Source organism: Mya arenaria, chromosome 8 (genome assembly GCF_026914265.1).
Source record: "Mya arenaria isolate MELC-2E11 chromosome 8, ASM2691426v1".
NCBI classification, from domain to species: domain Eukaryota; kingdom Metazoa; phylum Mollusca; class Bivalvia; order Myida; family Myidae; genus Mya; species Mya arenaria.
In genome coordinates this window covers 27,787,629-27,803,001 of record NC_069129.1, presented here as the reverse complement: position 1 = coordinate 27,803,001, position 15,373 = coordinate 27,787,629, and the positions used below count along the sequence as shown (strand labels likewise).

The 15,373-nt window shown below is 39.1% G+C and overlaps 1 long non-coding RNA gene across 1 annotated transcript; it reads right to left on the bottom strand.

The window, feature by feature from the left end:
• Positions 1–65: 65 nt before the first annotated feature.
• On the bottom strand, positions 66–5,890 carry LOC128242099 (uncharacterized). The gene is made up of 4 exons (XR_008262539.1): positions 5,754–5,890; positions 2,549–2,736; positions 1,837–2,026; positions 66–283 (listed from the first exon to the last, which is right to left on the bottom strand). It is a non-coding gene; the product is annotated as an uncharacterized LOC128242099 (long non-coding RNA).
• Between the last annotated feature and the right edge of the window lie 9,483 nt (positions 5,891–15,373).

Sequence of the window (15,373 nt, the reverse complement as noted above, 5' to 3'; positions counted from 1 at the left end):
CAAGGAGTCTTAATGGTTACATTTGCTAACAGCTCTTCTTTCAGCATGCTCTTACATACCAAGCCCCAGATCAGCTTCTGTGGGTGACCCCCGGGCCCTGATGTAGTAGGCTGTTGCCCCATATCTCCCTGACCCGCCTCAAAGAACCCTAAAGGTGGTTCCCTGTAATCTGGTAGTCTGGCTCCATGCTCAGAAGGGGCATTGGTGCTAGGGGCGAGGGAATAATCCTGGATATGACGGGTTGCTATCGTATCCACAGTGGTTTCTGCACCCGCTGTCATTCCTGAAAAATAAATACAGGACTCTATATTTAATTCCTGCTTGCGGATTTGGTCTCACATTGTGTGTAGACACGCTTGAAACATTCTGCTAGATAACGAGGATGACTTTGGGCTGATTTGATGGAAGAAGTGAGCTTGTAGCCTATGATGGCAAAAAACTTGTTATTAAATTATTCCATTCTTCAAGCATTTATTTCAATAACTTACTTCCTTACTAAGAAATGTTATTCCAAATTTTTCAGAAATGTATCTTTGATAATTTAAAACTACTACATTGGTCAGTAATTTCAAGAAGCATCGGCAGCCAGCAATTTAACCTAACAAACAAATGAACTATATGCACATAATATTTTTGGGGCACTGCATTTGCTGATTTTGGGACCATCTGGAGTCTACTTCCTTTAATACACTTCCACTCCTCGAAATTAAAAAGAAAGTCCTAATATTTTGTTACAAAAGGGATATTTGCCTTTAATGCACTGGAAAACTTTACCACTACAGGTCTAGTGGGATTAAGATTCTTTCAACAACTGTAAACTTTTCCACTGCAGGACTAGCGGGCTTGGGCTTCTTTTGACAACTGTAAACTTAACCACTGCAGGGCTAGCGGGCTTGGGCTTCTTTTAACAACTGTAAACTTTATCACTGCTGGGCTAGTGGGCTTGGGCTTCTTTCAACAACTGTAAACTTTACCACTGCAGGGCTAGCGGGCTTGGGCTTCTTTTAACAACTGTAAACGTTACCACTGCAGGGCTAGCGGGCTTGGGCTTCTTTTAACAACTGTAAACTTTACCACTGCAGGGCTAGCGGGCTTGGGCTTCTTTTAACAACTGTAAACTTTACCACTGCAGGGCTAGCGGGCTTGGGCTTCTTTTAACAACTGTAAACTTTACCACTGCAGGGCTAGCGGGCTTGGGCTTCTTTCAACAACTGTCAATTTTTCCACTGCAGGGCTAGCGGGCTTGGGCTTCTTTTAACAACTGTAAACTTTACCACTGCAGGGCTAGCGGGCTTGGGCTTCTTTTAACAACTGTAAACTTTACCACTGCACGGCTAGCGGGCTTGGGCTTCTTTTAACAACTGTAAACTTTACCACTGCAGGGCTAGCGGGCTTGGGCTTCTTTGAACAACTGTAAACTTTACCACTGCAGGGCTAGCGGGCTTGGGCTTCTTTTAATAACTGTAAACTTTTCCACTGCAGGGCTAGCGGGCTTGGGCTTCTTTTAACAACTGTAAACTTTACCACTGCAGGGCTAGCGGGCTTGGGCTTCTTTTAACAACTGTCAACTTTTCCACTGCAGGGCTGGTGGGCTTGGGCTTCTTTTAACAACTGTAAACTTTACCACTATAGGGCTAGCGGGCTTGGGCTTCTTTTAACAACTGTAAACTTTACCACTGCAGGGCTAGCGGGCTTGGGCTTCTTTTAACAACTGTCAACTTTACCACTGCAGGGCTAGTGGTTTTGGGCTTTTTTTCAACAACTGTAAACTTTACCACTGCAGGGCTGGCAAGTTTAGGCTCCTTTTAACAAATGTAAATTTTTGCCATCACATACCTGTATGATTGTGTCTCTGATAGATACACTCTGGAGCATGGTCCAATCCAATATCAACGTCAGGCAGGCGCATGCAGTTTTCAAGCACCTGATCAACAACTGGTTGCAGAGCCGACGTCACATATTTTCGCAGACTGGTAAGAAACTCAATAGCACCAATGTCTTGCAAGGTTTCTGCACCAGATGTGTGCTATATAAATAGAAAATAAAGATTGAAAATCTCTCTTAAACTAAAGATTAGCTATTAAAAGAGTTATGGAAAGGTGCTGCACTCTACTTTTTCAGAAGCAACCTCTTGTAACAATGGTGAAAAGGATGGGAATCCTTTTTAGCTCATTGAAGTTTGCTTAAGACTGTAGAAAAAATAGTTCTGTTTCGAAAAGAAAACTTACAATAAGTTCATCAATACATACAAACTTTACATATTTGGTTGTTGTAACCTAATTTTACTTCAATAAAGCGCCATTTCTAACATTTTAGGACAATTTTCTAATGTTCAGCCTGATACAATAAGGACTAAAAAATAGTTTGGTTCGGGTCAAGAGCTGACTCTACCATTTTTATAGTCAGTTGATATAAAAAAATCTTCTTCTTCTTTTTAAGTGTGTGTTTTAATATTTAGTTTAAAACCTTTAAAGCTTTATACAGAAGAATAAATCTGTTTAAATTGTTTTTCTGGAATTTCGACTTCAACTTCTCACATATACTGTACCTCTGAAAGCCTGCAGAGTAGATTGAGGACATCTGAATGCCGGGAATATTTCGGGTAGTTGAACCATTCAAGGAGGCGAATAAACAAGTGGCATTCTTGGACAAGATCAGAGTCACATATAAGCTTGTGCTCTAACTTGGAAAGAATATTCTCCAAGGCTCGAACACGAATCTCATCCAGATGGTGACCTGCAAACACATTACGATTAAAAAATAAAATCTGTCTTTGTCAAGATATTTGAGAATCAAGATCAGGTTTTACACCAAAATTTGGATCTCATTTCTGAGGTGGAAAAAAATATTGAAATTGTATTTAGTGTTTTTTAAGATAGAAATGGATAATAAAGGTTTATATTAATATTTTACCATGTAAGTGCAAAGCTATTTTGCACAAAACAAGCATTAAATTAATTTAAACATATGATTTACCGCCGAAAACCGCCGGAACAATATTTTTTCTGATGATTCCCGTCCTTCGGCCGATTTTGCTTATGGATTAAGGCAAGCTGGGTACTATGTCATTTTGACAGCATAATGTCTGGCTAGCGCTTGTGATAATTTGAATTTTGAAGCATTTTCGGCGTATACTGTTTCTCTCGACAAGAATACCGGTTTGAATGTGTATGTAAAGGGCCACTGCATCTATGAGCCAGGTATTTTGTTTGTAGCTTACGAAGAAATTATAATTTTCAAGGAGTATTGGTCTTTGTTTACATTTTCGCCGGGTGAACTTTCTTCACTTGTTTCATATTAGAGTATAGGGTATTTTTGAATGTTGTTAAACCTCATTTTATGTTTATGGCAATGTATTATATGGATGGTATACATGTTCAGGTATGTATAAAATATAATTTTGGCTAGATGAAATTATTTATTGTGACTTTAATGAGCATTTGTCATCAAGCCACTGTGGACGCAATCGTTATAACTCGGCCACATCTGACAAGCTTTGAGATAGACAAGCTTTGAGATAGACCTAGTAAATACAATTGTAAAAACTCGGCTTATATGACAAAGTTGTTCAATAAATACCAGACAGTGATCTAAACTGGGTTTAATTTGTCATTAGAGTCGTTATTTTCACATAAATACATTTTGGGTCACAAATACTGTTATACATGTACACAACCTGCAAGATTTGTCCCAGATTCGCAGATATCCGGATACTAATGATAAACAATCGACACAAGTAAGTGTTTTATGATATCTGAACATGTTTTTTAGGCATAACGACATAAATAAATGTGCTTAATAGTAGGCGAATAATTATTTCATAGAAAGTTGAATTTGTAATGGAGATAATTTCAAAATTGAGGCCGCGTGGATTCTCTGCGCAAGGACCGTTCGCTACTTTTTGCTGGGATGGTGGACATCACAAGTCTGCTATAGTAAAAAACAACATCAAAAGACTTGTTGACGGCCATTTAGGTGGACTAATTGTTCACTATGTCCAACATTCATCGAAAAACCCTTCATGCTTTTTATAAAGAGCTGTCACAGAGACAGAGACAGGTGGTACGTAAATTCAAAAGTAGAAAAAGGGGCATAATTTTTTATCAAAATGCTTGATAGAGTTACCTCCTCCTGTGTACAGGTTAACGGCATGATGATGAACTAGTGTGCAAAGTTTCAAAGCCAGATGTCAATGGACTTTGAAAATATTTGAGGTGGTACGCAAACTTTAACGTAAATTCTAAGTAGAAAAAGAGGTATAATTTTGTCAAAATGCTTGATAGAGTTACCTTTTCCTGTGTACAGGTTGAGGGCATGATGGTGAACAAGTGTGCAAAGTTTCAAAGCCATATGTCAATGGACTTTGAAAATATATGAGGTGGTACAAAAACTCTTACAAAAACTTTAACATAAGTGGTTACGCTGACGCCCCGGTGACTAGGATAGCTCTCCTTATTCTTTGAATAGTCGAGCTAAATTTCATAATAAAAAGGTTGAAATCAGTCAATCTAACAAGCAAGTTTAATAATAACTGATATCCACCAAAGTGTTTAATTATAAGAATTTTGTATTTTGATATAACAATGTTTTGAAAAAAGAAAAGAATGAACAACAAAATACCTTTTATTTAATCCTAAATATGATGAATAAATTATCAATACATCCTACTTTGTTGATTTTTTTTAATATTATATTTATGCATCTCGTGTATTTATGTTACTATTTTAATTGTCATGAAGCTTAAAAGTCTTAGGTTTCATGACGTTCATGCTTAAATTTCTAACAGCTAAATAAACATCTTTAACAGAGTAGCAAATGTGTGAAGTCTTGCATTCAAATGGCGATAATTACTAGTTATTATCACCTTTCAGGCAGTGTGCCATCACACAATAGCCACTATATAATGCATATGTGGTTCACTTGGTCCTGAAATGGTACACTTAAGAACTGGTTCACTTGTGAAATGGTTCACTTCGTCCTGCACCCGTTTATTTTAGTTCAAATAATTGTACGTTGACAGATTTTTTTTACATTTTTGATATGGCAAATCCTTCATGTACAAATTGTTTAGTATCATAAGTGGGTAGTTGTTCCGATCAGGATTCCGGGTTAAAGCATAAAGCATCTATAAAATATCATAAAAACAAGAAATATTACCAGATAATGTTATTTTATAATAGTTCCGTACACAAAAAATAAATATCCAACTTATAATTATGAGTTTGACGGCTTTTCTTCATTTCATTCTGTCAAAACATAACGATATATACATGAAGGGCACCTGCAAGGCTTCAGGGCACAGTTTTAAATCGCTCGGAACATTTCGGCCATGGCCGAGTTGTTACGATTGTATAACGAGGTCTATCTCGCTTTGTCGGAGGAGGCCGAGTTATTACGATTGTATCGAGTTGTTCCCCTTCGCATAATTGTTGTCTGTGTCAGTCAACTTTCGTTTTATTGGAAAGGTAAACAACTTGTTTTAATGCATTAAATGCTTGTTTAGTGCAAAATAACATTTCACTTACATGGTAAAATATTAATATAACTCTTTATGATCAATTTCAACCATAAAATACTTCACTTAAACCCATTTCAATATTTTTAAAACACCCCCGTTTTCGCACATTCCCGTTTAGACGTTAGGGATTGGAAGAATCCCGTATAACACGTCTATTATTTTAGACTACCGTTTATTCATAATAAACATCTTAAGCTAAAAAGCAAAAAATAGTTATCAACGAAACAAAATTTACCCAGCTTCTTGAACAGAGCATTGAAGTCAACATCTTGTCTCAAAGTTGACCCTATTTAGTACTCCAAATGGAGACTGTCAGAGGTAGAAATCCCTATTTTATGTTATGTTTCGTTTTTGTCCGAACTTGTTTTGAAACATCCGCCATTGATTAAAGACTACTCAGGGGAAGTCACTCAGAATGAGTTGGACATATCGGTAAAACATCAAACGGCTAGATTAAAAAAAAAGCCGATAAGTCAAACGGTGATCTCATTTTTTATTATAAGACATTCAATATCAATTTGGATATTTTTTTTCTCAAAAGATGTTAATATACTATTTATTAAGTTGAAATAAAAAACTTTCTGGATGTATGAACAGTATTTACTTAATATCATGCAAGTTTACCGGGAAAAATAGCACCGTTTTGGCCATGCCAAGAAATACCAGCCAATTTCTACACGAGAGTCAATTTCAGCTACACATTAACCCCTAATTGACCGAGAATCTGACCATGTGTTTAATCATGTAATCATATCTAGGGAGTTGCTGTAGCTCGGGTCAAGATTTGGAAGAATGTATTTAATTTTGCCCAGAAAGACGTGAAGAAGTATCAAGTGTTAGACATAATTACTGAGTACTTAATTTAGTAAAACTTATTATTTACTTATTCTTAAACAAAAATATGTTGTTTTTAATGAGTAACATTATTTTTTTAGACATATGACAGATGGAATGAAAATGTATCCTATATTACATTATATATGAATCTGGCCGTCTCATAGGTGGAATTATATTTAAGGATATGCTTTACTAAGCGTATGGATATTGATTTTAAAATGTCAGATTTATTGGGTTCGCATTTTCTAACAAAAATACACACTCTTATTATTCATTTTTTTTTTAAAGCTTTGTTGTTTTTTTCACTGTAAAATATATTGAGTTCGTAAGAATACGTATACACCATTGAAAATGGAAAATACCAATGAAACTTGAAAAAAAACCCATCACATTGGCGAAACTAAATCTCCGAATGTTAAATTTACTTCAATTTTGTTCATATCACCATGAACACATCCTGAGGCGTTTAAAATGCATTTTCGTATAACTGATTGCGATTTGTTTTTGCAATGTTTCAATCTAGAAAATTGCTTAGTTTTGTGTTCATCTGGCATTGTCTTCATACCGTGACCAGTGAAAGAACATATTTGACCCTCATAAAATCACGGCAATGGTCGCTGTCCTTGAGTGACTCATTTTCTGTAAAATATTGACACACCCTCACACCCCAAATAATAACATGACTCCCAACGATCGTTACTGTAAATAGGTATTTAACCCAACCGAACAGAACCGACTATGTTGGTCATTTAATATGTGTGCTCTTAAGTCTTAGTAATACAGGTGGTAATGCTGCAGCTATTGCTGTTGATACTACCACTACTGCTTCTGCTTCTGCTATTGCAACTGTCAACACCACCGCCACAACACCACCGTCACCACCACTACAACCACCGCCACCACCAATAATGATGATGATGATGATACCCCTAAAACTACTGCCGCTCCTGCTGAATTGTTGTTGTTGTTGTTGCCACTTCTACAACAACAGCTACTACTATTCCTTCTACTAACTATCATATAACTACTACTGATGCTGCTAATCTCGCGCTAATCAACAATATGTTGCTGTGAATGAAGGAACTAAGCTTTTTTTTCTGTAACGAATCTCAGGACAATTATCTAATGGAATGTGTTACGCGTTGATATCATAATTGTAAAAAAAGGACCAAAATGTAAATAAAAATGGTGTCGGAGACCAGGTTCGAGCCCGTGTCGCCAAAACTGCAGTCCAGCGTCGTATCCACTGAACTACGACGGCTTACTCTATTAATCACATAATTAAGCTATACACGTACCTCGGTAATATCACGTGATAACACCGACTAGCCAATCATGCATAAGGAATGAATTCTACCTGGTAGACATACCCAGTAATCTTTTTAATGGAATAATACGAAATAACTGCTGAACTTAAATAAATTGTAAACTATGTGGTACTTCAGTTAGTAAGTTTCAATGCATTGTACACATCGATGCCAAGTTTGTCAGTTTTCGAAAATTTTCTCTTTTTTTGCTATTTTATCATACGGAGTACAGCCCGTTTAAGCAGATTTTCGACATCCACAGATAAATGACTCCCCGGTATCATTTTATTAAATATACATGAGTCATAACATTTTGAGTCGGTAGTCGATAAGTTTGACTGGGATTCGTGATTCTATTTGGGTCAAAATACATCCTCACGCAAGCCAAATCCTAATGGCCTCTTATAGAACAAGTCTTTAAATTAAACGACTTGATTACGGTATTGTTCTATAAGAGGCTATTAGGATTTGGCCAGCGGAGGAAAATATTTAGCTGTTTGGGAAATAAGAAATATAGTTAGTACATTTGTACTTGATGTTTTCAATCTTTAAACATAATTCAAGAGCGTGGTTTAGATAGTTAAATATTGTTATCAAGGAGATTGTTCATAAACAATATCAAAGATGTAATGCTTAGCTTAGTTAATTAATAACTAGAACTCCGCGAGTCGGATGTGTCGCCTGACGAATTATTTACTGTCGACATTATAGCTGTTAGATTGGCATTTTATTCATTTATAGACAATGATGTTGCCATTTAACTTTCAATTGTAGGTGGCATTTGAACCCTCAATCAGATATACCTACGGAATAAGTTTCAGGTTGAAACCTCCCATAGTTTACGAGATATGCCACGGACAAAACCTAAGCAAGAAAATTAACAAGTTTCAAGTTGATACCACTAATAGTTTAGGAGATATACCCCGGACAAGCGAAAATGGGACACGGACGCCGCCGCCGACAAAAGTAACCCCTTTATGTCGTCTTTTCAGGCGACACAAAAATGCCTTTCGAAGGTGGATTATCAGCCCCCTCCCACAAACACCATATCCATCTGATCCACCATCTCCATCCCATACTCCATCCCAACCTCGTACACCATCCTCACCCCATCCACAATCCCCATCCCATACACCATCGCTATCCCATAAACCATTCACATCCCTATAGACAAACCCAACCCCATACACCATCCTCACCTCATACACCATCCCCACCCAATCCACCATCCTTACCCCATCTGTTATCTTCACCCCATACATCATCCCCATCCGAAACACAATCCCCAGCCCATACAACATCCCCAGCTCATGCACCATCCCCATCCCATTCACCATATCCACCAAATATACCATCCTAACCAAATACAGCATCCCCACCCCATACACAATCCCCAACCGATACACCATCCTCACCCCATACACCATCCCCACCCCATACATCATCCCCACCCGAAACACAATCCCCATCCCATACACCATCCCCAGCCCATGCACCATCACCATCCCATTCACCATATCCACCCAAAACACCATCCTCACCAAATACAGCATCCCCACCCCATACACAATCCCCAACCGATACACCATCCTCACCCCATACACCATCCCCACCCCATACATCATCCCCACCTGAAACACAATCCCCAGCCCATGCACCATCACCATCCCATTCACCATATCCACCCAAAACACCATCCTAACCAAATACAGCATCCCCACCCCATACACAATCCCCATCCCATACACCATCCCCATCCCATACACCATCCCTACCCCATACACTATCCCAAACAGATACACCATGCCCATCCCATACACCATCCCCATCTCATACACAATCCCCACCCCATACACTATCCCCTCATCCCAACTCCACCCCATCCACAATCCTCGTCACATACACCATCCTCATCACATACATAATCCCCATCCAATACACCATCCTCATCCTATACATAATTCTTATCAGATACACTATCCCTAACTGAAACACCAAAACAATCCCATACCCCATCCTCATCCAATACACCATCCCCACCCCATACACCATCCCATCCCATACATCATCCTCACCCCATACACCATCCCCACCTCATACATCATCCCCATCCCAAACACTATCCACAGCATATACACCATCCCCATCCCATATATCACCCTAACCTCATACACCATCCTCAACTGATCTACCATCCCCACCCCATACACCATCCTTACCACATCCACTATCCCAACCCTATACACCATCCCCACCCCATACACAATTCCCATATCATACTCCATCTCGATCCAATACACCCCACACATAATCCCTACCCCATACGGCATTCCCTACACATACACCATTGCAAACCCTACACAGCATCTGCATCCCATACACCTTTCCCAGCCCATACACCATCCCCACTCATACACCATCACCATCCTATCAAAGATCCAAAACCATCCCAACCCCCAAAACAACATTCTCACCCAATACACTATCCCCAACCCATACACCTGCCATCCTCACCTAATACAGCATTCTCACCCCATACACCATACCCACCTTATACACTATCCCCTAACCCCATACACCATCTCCAGCCCATACACTATCCCAGGCCCAAACACTATCCCTTCAAAAAACAACATCCTCATCACATACACCAAAGTCAATCCATACACCATATTCATCCCACACACCATCTCCACCCCATACACAATCCTCACCACATACACCGTCCACACCCAATACAACATCCTAATCAAATACATCATCCCCAACCCATACACCATCCTCATCCCATACACCATCCTCACCCATACACCATCCTCATCCCATACACCATCCTCACCCATACACCGACCACGCCATACACCATCCCCAACCCATATACCATCCCCAGCCCATACACCATTCTCACCTCATCCACCATCCACACCCCATACACCATCCTCACCACATCCGCTATCCCAACCCCATACACCATTCCCATCCCATACACCATTCCAATCCCATACACCATCGCGACCAAATACACCCCATCCACCCATACACCATCCCTACCCCATACGGCATTCCCACCACATGCACAAACAGAAACCCTTTTCAGCATCCTCATCCCATACACATCTTCCAGCCCATACACCATCCCAAACCCATACACCATCCCCATCCTATCCAAGATCCCAAACCATACACCATCCCAACCCCAAAACTCCATTCTCACCCAACACACTATCCCCAACCCATACACCATCCTCATCCCATACACCATCCTCACCAAATACAGTATTCTCACCCCATACACCATACCCACCTTATACACTATTCCCTCACCCCATACACCATCAAGATCGCATACACTATCCCCAGCACATACACTATCCCTTCCAAATACAACATCCTCATCACATACACCAACGTCAAGCGATACACCATACTCATCCCATACACCATCCACACACCATACAACATCTTCATCCCATACACCATCCTCATCCCATACACCATCTTCATCCCATACACCATCCACACACCATACAACATCTTCATACCATACACCATCCACATCATATACATTATCTTCACCAATACACCATCCTTATCCCATACACCATCTCAAGCCCATCCACAATCCACATCACATACACCATCCACACCCAATACAACATCCTAATCAAATACACCATCACTACCCCATTCACCATCCTCATCCCATACACCATCCCCATCCCATACCGTGATACATAATCCTTATCACATGCACCATCCCAAATTGAAACACCATCCTCACCCCATTAACCATCCCTATCCCATACAACATCCTCCTCCCATACACCATCCTCACCCAGTACACAATCCTCATTCAAAACACCATCATCATCCAAAACACCATCCCCACCCCATACACTATCTCCACCTTATACAACATCCTCATCCCATACCCCATCCACACCCCATAAACCATCCTCATCCGATTCACATCCCATACACCATCAATATCCCATAACCATCCTTAACCAATGCACCATCCCCAACCTCACCTCATCCACTATTCCAACCCAATACACCATCCACTATTCCCATCCCATACACCATCCTCATTCCATACACCATCCATATCCCATAACCATCCTTAACCAATACACCATCCCCAACCTCACCTCATCCACTATTCCAACCCCATACACCATCCACTATTCCCATCCCATACACCATCCTCATCCCATACACCATCCATAACCCATAACCATCCTTAACCAATGCACCATCCCCAACCTCACCTCATCCACTATTCCAACCCCATACACCATCCACTATTCCCATCCCATACACCATCCTCATCCCATACACCATCCATATCCCATAACCATCCTTAACCAATACACCATCCCCAACCTCACCTCATCCACTATTCCAACCCCATACACCATCCACTATTCCCATCCCATACACCATCCTCATCCCATACACCATCCATATCCCATAACCATCCTTAACCAATACACCATCCCCAACCTCACCTCATCCACTATTCCAACCCAATACACCATCCACTATTCCCATCCCATACACCATCCTCATCCCATACACCATCCATATCCCATAACCATCCTTAACCAATACACCATCCCCAACCTCACCTCATCCACTATTCCAACCCCATACACCATCCACTATTCCCATCCCATACACCATCCTCATTCCATACACCATCCATATCCCATAACCATCCTTAACCAATACACCATCCCCAACCTCACCTCATCCACTATTCCAACCCCATACACCATCCACTATTCCCATCCCATACACCATCCTCATCCCATACACCATCCATATCCCATAACCATCCTTAACCAATGCACCATCCCCAACCTCACCTCATCCACTATTCCAACCCAATACACCATCCACTATTCCCATCCCATACACCATCCTCATTCCATACACCATCCCGAACCCCAAAACCACCCCCACCCATTACACAATCCCTTACACCATCCTTAACCAATGCATTATCCCAACCCTCACCCCATCTTCTATTTCCATCTAATACACCATCATCACCAAATGTATCATCCCCACCTAATCCACCATCATCACCACAAACAGCATCGTAACTCCATACACCATCCCAATCCTTTATAATACACCATTCCCACCCCATACATCATCCCTACCCCATGTCCCTTCTTTTCATCAAATACTGGCCCTTACCCTGTGAAGAATCTAGCTTGTTAATCAAATAGCAACAACGTCAGGATATAAGACACCTCGTAGCAAGTTCTATCATCATTTGACAACTGTAGTGCAACTGGAACAGAAAACAAGAGTATGACTATGGTTGAATTAAACAAGAGGAATAATTCATGAAAAATTTAAACTGGTGTAATGGGCCTTCCTTAACATCTGCTCTATGTCTAGTTTTCTGTTCACTCATAAGCAACTCTTAAGTACATAACCTGGTTTTGAACAATTTTGCATGGTTTGAAATTTGCGAAGCGATCATTAAATCATTTGTGGTGTTTGTTTTTTGTTCAAACGAAAATATCATAAGGATTTCAAATTTCGTTGTGACTAATTTTAGAAAATTTAACCCTTGAAAAACAAGAACAAGAGTTCCACATGCAACCATAAATGCGTTTTTACTGTCAAAAAGGGCAAAAATCAACTATAGTTAAAATTTACATTTAAATATAACACTGGTAATACAAGTATGTCATGTAATATTTTGGATTTTTTTGTATAATAACAATGATGATAGCACCAACACTATATTGGACATACAGACAAGCTTACAATAATTATACAGTAAGAAAAGTGTGAGCAATAAAACCTCTTACCCCAAACAGGTGTCAGGTACTAGGTGGTATCATTTGCCAGTCTGTGTCTCAGGGAGAAGTCATTAAAATGTATGCAATAGAAATGCTTACCTGCGACCAGTGTCAGGTCTCAAACTTATGTAACTCAAACTTATCGGATTTCACGATATAGACGAGTTTTAGTCAAATTTCTTCATTATTCGCCTTATTCATGAAAATTAATAAAAAAAATACATTAATTTGTTTGTCAGATAAATGTGACAATTGCTTTTGTCAATACCAACCTTTCAGATTAATGGCGAGTTGGTCCAAGGCAGATTTTTTCACCCCAGGATCAACTGAGAGGAATGTAAATATCTCATACACCTTCCGCAACCCATCCACCTGTTAAGCATAACATGACAGTATAAGGATATTTATCGTGAATGTAAAAAAATAATAATCACTTCTTCAGAGACAAACATGACAGTCACCCTAAGGAGTCTGTGTGAATTCCTGGCATGAATAACTGTAAGTCAGTTAGAATTAGAACAATCATTGGATGTGATTAATACCCTTCACAGAACAACTTCCTGTAAAAAATAAAGTACAATAATCAAAGGGCAATAACTATAAACTATCATACACAAATAAAAGTTTCATTTGCATGGCACTTCTCCGCAATACAGTCGATATGTGAGTTATGGAGAAAAGTAGACTTGTCCTGATGTCCCATGATGGATGGACGGACAGACGAGACATTTTGATACCTATAAAAACCCAAAAGAACAAATATCGAAAATCATAACGACAATAAGGAAGGGCTTCCCTGATACACCCTCACAATTCTTCTTTAATCATTCAAATTTTACCTAATTTGTTTAAACGATCACACAATAACACCTTCTAACAGTTAAATGTTGCCAAAACTTAATGGTTCAGGATTATTAAGCAGATATGCTATTTTTTCTGACCAATTTAGTGCTAAAGTTTGGCCCCATCTTCAATCCCAAAATGTTTTGGTCATTAGTGGAATATTCCTATGTTTTTTCATTTATTTTTTGAAATTGATTTCACCAAAAAATTGGACCCCAGAACCATTTTAGGTGTAACAGTTGGCAGGGGTTGACATTAACTATATTTCGCATGGATTCCAAGAAATGTGTCCATTCTTGAAATCAAAGACACTGTTACTGAAGACAAGGAGACTCGAGCTTATCTGAAATAATGCTCGTTAAGAGTCGTTACTGCTGAGAATAATTTAATATTTCTATATCAGTATATCCAAGTACAACAAAATTTCACCATCAAATACGCAATAATTTGACTACATATTTTTTATCCATTTGTACTCAGACATCCTTCTAATACTGTGAAATCATAAATATTCGTGGGATATGAATTTTCCTGGATTTCGTGGCTCGGCTTAATTACGAATTTAAGATCCAAGGGAAAGTTTGACCTTCAAGTCTTAAATCATACTGTATACGAGTAGTTAAAGGATATACATGTATTTACATGAATATACATGGTCGCAGTTTACACATTGTAAGTACTTAAATCATTGCTAATTGTTATAGTTTATTGCAGAAGATATTGACAAGCTAACAAAAAAACTTGCACTCTCTGATTTTGTCAAGTCATAGCGATCATATTGATCAAGTTTTCAATACTGCTCTCTCAAATCTATACTTTTATCAATGTCCTTCTTGACAATAATAAAATCCAAATCAGGGATTGGATGCTTTAAAGTTACACTCTCACAGATATAGCATTTTTACAACTTTTTTATTTTTTTGTCTTGGAAAGAGCAAATTTTTGCATAAATTTCTGCAAACCAATGATTAAAGATTGCTAACAAAAAATCAGATCGTAGATTTGATCATATTTCCATTCGAAAATTATTAGTTTATGGTTTA